The 8809-nt window shown below is 47.3% G+C and overlaps 1 pseudogene; it reads left to right on the top strand.

The window, feature by feature from the left end:
• Window positions 1–3533: 3533 nt before the first annotated feature.
• LOC147979644 (uncharacterized) lies at window positions 3534–8587 on the top strand (annotated as a pseudogene).
• Window positions 8588–8809: the final 222 nt, after the last annotated feature.

The raw sequence follows: 8809 nt of genomic DNA on the forward strand, positions 1-8809 counted from the left end.
TACCGATGACAAAGGGAACAACGTATGTTGTTATGCGGTCTGACCGATAAAGATCTTCGTAGAATATGTGGGAGCCAATATGAGCATCTAGGTTCCGCTATTGGTTATTGACCGGAGACATGTCTCGGTCATGTCTACATTGTTCTCGAACCCGTAGGGTCCGCACGCTTAAGGTTTCGATGACAGTTATATTATGAGTTTATGAGTTTTGATGTGCCGAAGTTAGTTCGGAGTCCCGGATGTGATCACGGACATAACGAGGAGTCTCGAAATGGTCGAGACATAAAGATTGATATATTGGACGGCTATATTCGGACACCGGAAGTGTTCCGGGTGATTTCGGAGAAAACCGGAGTACCGGAGGGTTACCGGAACCCCCCCGGGAGAAGTAATGGGCCATATGGGCCTTAGTGGAGAGATAGAAGGGCAGCCAGGGTGGGCCGCGCGCCTCCTCCCCCCTGGTCCGAATTGGACTAGGAGAGGGGGGCGGCACCCCCTTTTCTTCTCCCTCCCCACTTCCTTCCCCCTCCTAGTAGGAGTCCTACTCCTACTAGGAGGAGGACTCCTCCTTGGCGCGCAAGAAGGGCCGGCCAACCTCCTCCCCTTGCTCCTTTATATACGGGGGCAGGGGGCACCCCTAGACACACAAGTTGATCCACGTTATCATTTTCTTAGCTGTGTGCGGTGCCCCCTTCCACCATAATCCTCGATAATATTGTAGCGGTGCTTAGGCGAAGCCCTGCGACGGTAGAACATCAAGATCGTCACCACGCCGTCGTGCTGATGGAACTCTTCCCCGACACTTTGCTGGATCGGAGTCCGGGGATCGTCATCGAGCTGAACGTGTGCTAAAACTCGGAGGTGCCGTAGTTTCGGTACTTGATCGGTCGGGCCGTGAAGACGTACGACTACATCAACCGCGTTGTGCTAACGCTTCCACTGTTGGTCTACAAGGGTACGTAGATCACACTCTCCCCTCTCGTTGCTATGCATCACCATGATCTTGCGTGTGCATAGGAATTTTTTTGAAATTACTACGTTCCCCAACACTTCGGTCTGGTGAGGCGGCTGGTGGAAGCCCGCCCATGGTTTGAAGTCATCAAGCGGTCCATCTGCATTGAAGGTGCACGTAGGGCTTTTGCCCGGGCGAAGGTGCACTGGGCGAAGCTGGACGCTGTGAAGCTTGTGAAGGAGGGGCCGCCGGAGGGCAAGGAGCATCGCTGCCCCGAGAACTACTATGAGAGCATCCTGAAGGGTTCCCGCTTAGTGGCGGATGAGTGTGCCAATGATGTAATTTTTGAATGAACATGCCCATGTGATCCTGTAATATGAAACGAGTTCTTTTGCACCATGCGACGCTTTCTTAATTTAAAATATTACCTTCTGTGCGGCCGTTTATAAAATCTGAGAGTTGGCCAGTCGTCGGCTTCTACCCCCATGTAACTAGTACTGGGGTGTTCGGGGTAAATCTGAACACTCTTTACCCCAATTTTGGGTCCTTCAAGGGAGGTGTTTCAGCGCAATGAACCAGGCAATTGGACTATAATGCTTTATCACTCTCACTTAGCCATAGAAGTCTATGATTTTAAATTTTTGGCGAAGCCCCTGGTATTCGGAGGGCCGAATTTGGGGCGCTATACACGCCTAAGCCGGACAAGGCCGACTCCTCGCCCGAAGCGGAAAAAGTCTTTAAGGACCTGAGACCTCTCGAACAGTGACCAGTCTCTCGCCTTATCATGACAGTCAGTTTTTGACTTTCTCTACTGAGGTGCTCGTCCGAAAGAACCGGGACACAATCGTAGTAGTTCTCCCACCGCCACCTTAGCCGATATAGCGGAACGTAAGGTACTAAAGAATGGGAGCCGGGCAACCCAACATTTGACCCAAGACATGATTCAGAGCTGATGCATATAATGCTATAAGTTCGGGGTGCCGCAATATCGAAAGTGTTCGGACTTCTTGCGCCGTATTACGGGGTAAACGATAGCCCCTGGCGTACTGACCGTACCCGAGCGTGCAAGTGCGGAATGTCGTAAATGGACATATAAGAGAAAGAGAAAAACTTGAATAATGCAATGACATATTAATAATATGCATTGTTATTTGAATAATACGTCGAAGCGTACTGGTACAAGTAGTGCAATAAGCATAAAGTAGGACAATTCGAAATGTCCTATTGAAAGTGCAATGGCACTTAAGCTATATTTTGGTGTGATGACAATGTGGTTAGTTGAACTAATATCGGTTGCTAAAGTTTATCTCAGGTTATTGGTTCTAAGCACCCGCGATGGAGATGTGCGACCCCCCATTTCAAAAAGGACAAAGGCGTGGTCTTTTGATGCTTCGAAGGTTTAGTTTTGGTTTGCTTCGAGTCGTAGGAAAGACCGCACTATTAAGAGGGGTCTGTGTGGACAAATGTTGTGTGGGAATGCCTTTGCCGAGCCTTCTCTCTTACTCTTCCCTCTCCAACCACCTCATTTGTATCTAGTGTGTGTGTTGTGGTACTCAAAAAGCTGCAACAGTAAGTTACTGGGTACCCCGTGCGCACGGGGTCTTTTGACCCCCGTGCGCACGGGGTACTGGGTAACTCTCTGGGTACCCCGTGCGCACGGGGTACTGCGTAACTCTCTGGATACCCCGTGCGCACGGGGTCTTTTGACCCCCGTGCGCACGGGGTGGTGCGTTTGTCTCTGGACACCCCATGCGCACGGGGCTGACTTAGCCCGTGCGCACGGGGTCCAACGGGCAGAAATGGCCACCCTCACATAAACACTATAAATAGGCCCTTCTTCCTCCTCCAACCCTCAACCCTAATGTCTTGTTGAGCTCCACCATTGCTACACCCCATTTTGCTCAATACTCTCAATCCCTCCACCCAAACTTGTTGAAACTTTGGGGATTGGGAGAGCAAGACCCGATCTACAACTTGACCAAACCAAATCGCGTTCCCCGCAACATTTATTCCTCATTGACTTGTTACTCTTGGAGCTTGGGCTCCTAGGCGGTTAGAGGTTCCTCCGGAAGCTTCCTTGCTTGTGGTGTGCTCCGGAGAAGTTTGTAAAGGTGTGGTGGTCGCCTTCAAGACCAACCCCGAGTGATTCGAGGCTCATCCGTTGGGGGTGACTCGAAGGAGAATACGGTGAGCCTTTGGTGGCATTCCGCAAGCTTTGGCTCCGGCACCGCTCCAAACGGAGATTAGCTCTTCCCCAAGGAAGAGTGAACTTCGGGTTAAAATCCGCGTCCTCGTCTCACTTGTGGTTAATCCTTTCCCGCACCTTTCTTTGTTGTTGTATGCTTGTGGCTTGCTAAGTAGTTTGTTGCCTAGCTTTTATTTTTGGAGCTTGCTTGTCATATAGGTTGCATCCACCTAGTTGCATATCTAGTAAACTCTTTTATCCGCAAAGCCTTAAAATCTACAAGAAAGATTAAAATTTGTAGTCTCCTATTCACCCCCTTCTAGTTGACCGTATCGATCCTTTCAATTGGTATCAGGGCCTCGTGCTCTAATATAAGGTTTTAAAACCTTAGAGGATATGGTCGATCTAGGGAATGAGGGAGGCGGCCTACCCGTTGCGGGGGATGGTCAAAACCAACCCCCCTCCGCGACTGAGACACTTGGTGCTCCGGTCGTTGCTCCTGCCGCTACTACTAACCTGAATGTCCCCTTGACCACGGCAGATCTTTTTTCAATGTTTGCGGACCTCAAAGTCTCTATGTTGAAAGAGGTTTGTGCCTCGGTCAAGGAGGAAATTGATGCTCGCCTAAAGCCATCAACGTCCGCATCAAACTCGTTTAACCCAAATGAGGTTCATGATGCGGATGACTCGAGGGAACCCCTTGCTTCCCCGGCTTGTACTCAAGTTCCCCAGTACAATGCCGTGGAACCCCTTTACTCTCCTCAACCCTTGCAACATCCCCGCATTAATCCTGTTGGGCCTCCGCCCCCTTTGAAAGCTAATGCGTTTGCTAAATGGAAGCTAGACATGGAGTCTCACATGCGAAGTGCTTCAACTCAATTGTGGTGGATTGTGGTCAATGGATTCAACCCCAAGGACCCAATGAATATCATTCCAAGGGAACCAGTTGACGATCAACTCAATGCTACCGCACACAACATGCTTCGCAACGCTGTGACTGAAGACTATAGTGATTCCATTGCTCTTCTCAAAACCACAAAGGAAATTTGGGATTGCCTTGAGGAGGCTCTTGAAGGAGATGAAGCAATTCGAGGATCTCGGTTGGCCTTGCTCAAACAAGAAGTCAATCTCTTTGTGAGGAATGAGGGTGAGTCCGCAGAAGAGGTTTACCGAAGATTGAAGTCCCTTGTGCTCAACTTGAGAACTTTTGGGTGCACTTGGGCAAATGATGAATTCATCAAGGACAAGTTCATAGATGCTATGGTTCTCATAGAACATACCATGGTCATGATGGTTCATCAACGTCCGGACTATCACACGTTGACTTCGGCTCAAGTTGTTTCCACTTTCTCTACCCATGTTCTTTTGGAAACCAAGTCCAAGAAAACATATGCAATAGCTCAAGCAACCAAGAACTCCAATCTTGCCTTGAAGGCCAAGAAAGTGATGAGCCAATCCTCAAGGGAGGAAGAAGTGAGTGAAGAGATATGTGAGGAGGATAATGATACCTCGTGCTCGGCAAATGATTTTGCAGAAGACTTGGCTCTCTTAGTCAAGAAGTACTCCGGGACCATGGCAAACAAAGGAAGAAATCTTCAAGGAAGATCTTTTGGACGAAGGAAATGCTACAATTGTGATAGCCCAAGACAGTTTGTTCATGATTGTCCATATGAGAGACATGAAGACAAGTCCGAGAAGCTTGTGCTTAAGAAGAAGAAGTTCATCAAGTTTGCAAAGAGGAAGGATGACAAGGCTCTTGTTCATGAAGAATACATGGATGGAGATGAAGATGATGGTGATGATGATCAAGTGGGCATGGCCGCCTTTGCCATGCATGCCACTACCTCCTCCTCCACCACCGTCCTCTTCAACTCTCCAAACGAGGACAAGCCATTCACTCATCGATGCCTCATGGCCAAAGAGGTAAAAACAAAGTCCAAACTCAAGAGACCCGATAACTACACTCCCAATGTCTCATGCGAGATAGTGGAGGATGAGTGTGAGGAGGGTGTGGATAATGATGAGGAATCCTTAATGGCTTTCATGAAAACTCTTCATGGTGAAGCTCGTGCTCGTTTTGGCGATCTCCTTAAGTCACTCGCCGAACGCGATGACTTTATTGAGAACGTTGAGAACCTCCTTATAGAGGAAAAAGAGAGAGTTGATCTCCTCGAGCACGAACTTAATGAAGAGAGTGTCATGAGAGCATCACTTGAGGAAGCCTTATCTGCTCATCAAATTGACTTTGTTAAAACCAATGATGCCTTGCAACTTGCTCTTGAAAATAAAGATGCTCTTAACGTTAGAGTTGAAAAACGTCTAGTTGACCATACAAGACTTGTTGAGGAGCGTGAGTTCCTTGTGATTAGTTCCAAGGTTGTCAAAGGTGACCTCATTGCTCTCACCGAGTCTTATGCTCAATTAAAAGCTACAACCATTAAGGCTCTCACTTCCATACCTCATATTGATTTAAATGATTATGCTTGTACGACTAACTTTGCTCATGATTGCACCTCCCTTCAAGAGGAAAATAAGAAGTTGAAAGCTCAAATTGAGAAAGGGCTTGTATCATGCATCCAAGGGGAGAAAAACCTAAACGATCTCTTAAGCAACCAAAAGGAGTGTGTTGCCAAGGAGGGAGTTGGGTTTAATCCCGCAACTAAGAGTGGTAAGAACAACAAGAAGAAGAACAACAAGAAGATCGGTCCGACTCCTTCTCCTCCCCAAAAGGTAGTGTTTGTGCAAGAAGGGCACAAGGAGAGGGAGAAGGAGATGAAGGGTGTTGGGAATGGTAAGGTCATTAGGGACAAGGCTATTCCCAAGAATTTTGCCGGCAAGAACAATCCATCATATGTTCTCATGAGAGGAGATGATGGCTATACCTTTGCAAAATTTGTTGGAACTAACTATGATGATTATGCTTGGACTATTTGGGTTCCCAAGACCCTTGTTGCTAACTCACCAGGACCCATTGCAAAATGGGTACCTATAACCAAAGCTTGATTATTGCAGGACTATGTCTCCGGTGGAACTCAATGGGTGATCGACAGTGGATGCACCAATCATATGACCGGAGAAAGGGAGATGCTTGTGGAGTTCATTGATTCACTCAAGGCCTCTTCGAACATTTCCTTCGGTGACAATAGCAAGGGAAAGGTATTGGGTTTGGGCAAGGTGGTAATCTATAATGATTCTTCTCTTACAAATGTCATGCTTGTCCAATCCCTTCACTACAATTTACTTTCAACTATTCAATTGGCTCGTGCCGAATATGATTCACATTTTGGTGAATTCCATGTGACCGTCTTTAAGAGGAGCAATCTCAAAGTGGTCTTTGTTGGGCATGTTGAAGACAACCTTTACGTGGTTGATTTCTCGAAAGAGAAAACTCATCTTGCAACATGCCTAATGGCCAAGGCCGACGTGGGGTGGCTATGGCACCGTAGGCTAGCCCACGTGGGCATGAGAAATTTACAAGCTCTCTTAAAGGGGGAGCACATTCTTGGACTAACCAATGTGTCTTTTGCCAAAGATTGTCCTTGTAGTGCTTGCATTGCCGGAAAGCTTCAGGAAAAAGCTCATAAAGTGAAGACTGTCATCACCACCTTGAGGCCCCTCGAGCTTATCCACTTGGATCTATTTGGGCCTCCAACATATGATAGTTTGGGAGGAAGGAGATATTGCCTTGTCATTGTTGATGACTTCACAAGATATACTTGGGTGTTCTTTCTCAAGACTAAAGATGAAACTCAAGAAACCTTCATCAACTTTGCCAAAGAAGCTCAACGTCAACATAATTGTGAGATCAAGGCAATCCGAAGTGACAATGGCACCGAGTTCAAAAACTATACAATGGATGAATTCTTGAGTGAAGAGGGGATAAAGCATCAATATTCCGCACCATATACTCCCCAACAAAATGGTGTTGCAGAGAGGAAGAATCGGACTCTTATTGAGATGGCTAGGACCATGCTTGATGAGTACAAATCACCATACAAGCTTTGGGCAGAAGCCATCAACACCGCGTGCCATGCTTCAAACCGGCTTTATCTCCGCAAGCTCAAGAACAAGACTCCTTATGGGCTCCTAATTGGGAGAAAGCCCAACGTCAAATACTTTCGGGTATTCGGTTGTAAGTGTTTCATTTTAAACAAAAAATCCAGGTTAGCTAAATTTGAGTCTAGAACTTATGAGGGCATATTTGTTGGATATGCATCAAACTCTCATGCTTACCGAGTTCTCAATAAATCCACCGGATGCATTGAGGAAATGGTAAATGTGGAGTTTGATGAAGATAACGGCTCCCGCTTGGAGCAAATTGTTCGTAGTGTTGTAGGTGATGAGGCTCCTTCACAAGCTATAAGGACAATGGGGATAGGCCACATTCTCCCACAAGAAACACCCCATGTCTAAGTAGAAGAAGAAGGAGTAAGAGCCCCTCTTGAGGATTTTCCACAAGGGAAGTCATCACCGACACCACTTGTACAAGATGCCTTGGGAAGTAATGAACCTATCCAAGAACAAGATCAAGACCCTCATATTCCCAAGCAAGATCAAGAGCAAACTCTTCAGAATAATGAAGAACCAATCATTGAGGCTCAAGATCAAGCTCAAAGTCATGATCAAGATCTAGATCAACTCCAACCACAAGTGTCTTCATCGTCATCACTTCCTACTGAGCAAGAACCTATGGTTGCAAAGAGAAGAGTGTCTCCAAGGCTAAAGCAATCTCAAGGACAAGCTTCTTCATCAAGTCCAAAACCAAGTGAAGAAGAGCTTGACCCCCGCGCACACGGGCCCCCGTGCCCATGGTCCTGTACCGTGCGCACGGGACCCCCGTGCCCACGGGGTCTAAACCCCCGTGCGCACGGGCTCTCCAGGAACTATTGCATAGACTGTTGTCTATCTCCTTGCCATTTTTCTAGCACTTGTACTCATTTGTGTCTCGTGCTTTGTGTTGTTGGGTTTTTATGTGTGTTTCAGACTCCGCTGACAAGAGGTCTGAGCTTCGTCGCAAGCGTGCAAAAGGAGGATCAAAGGACTTCACCATTGTTCGTCGTCAGCCAACTGAAGGCATGGGTCAGGGGTCTGGGACAGGTCAAGGTCGTGCTCACCGTGCAGCCTCAAAGCGGCCCGTTGTTGAGGCTTCCGATGAATCTGAGGAAGAGTATGAATCACAAGATGATGAGATAGAAGAAGAAGATGATCGTGATGAGGAAGATGAAGAAGATGATCGTGATGAGGAATATGAAGAAGAGGGAGAGGAGTCTAGTCCGGAGGAAGCCACTCCGGCAGGCGTGACCTCTGAAATATGCCTCTTGTCAAATGGACCAAGCCAGAGATCTGAGCTGAGAGACAGAACCATTCGTATGTTAAGGCCACGAGTATGGGAATGGATCCCCAGTTTAAGAATGGATTTCAGAAAAGAATCTATCATGAGCTTCTTATGACCAAGTCAAAGAAGTTTGCTCCTCACAAGCAAGTCAACACTGAGAGTTTGCGCGACAATGATCATCTGTATCCCGGTGTGTAATCCGCTCTTGGCCGATTGGGTCTGATTCTGTTTGTCACCTTCAACCACCCCTACAATGAAGATCTTGTGATGCAGTTTTTTGCCACTCTTTACTTCCCCAATGATTCTGCTCGCACCCTCACATGGATATCCGGAACAT

This window comes from Triticum urartu, chromosome 3A (assembly GCF_056163025.1).
Source record: "Triticum urartu cultivar PI428250 chromosome 3A, HENAU_Tu73, whole genome shotgun sequence".
NCBI lineage: Eukaryota > Viridiplantae > Streptophyta > Magnoliopsida > Poales > Poaceae > Triticum > Triticum urartu.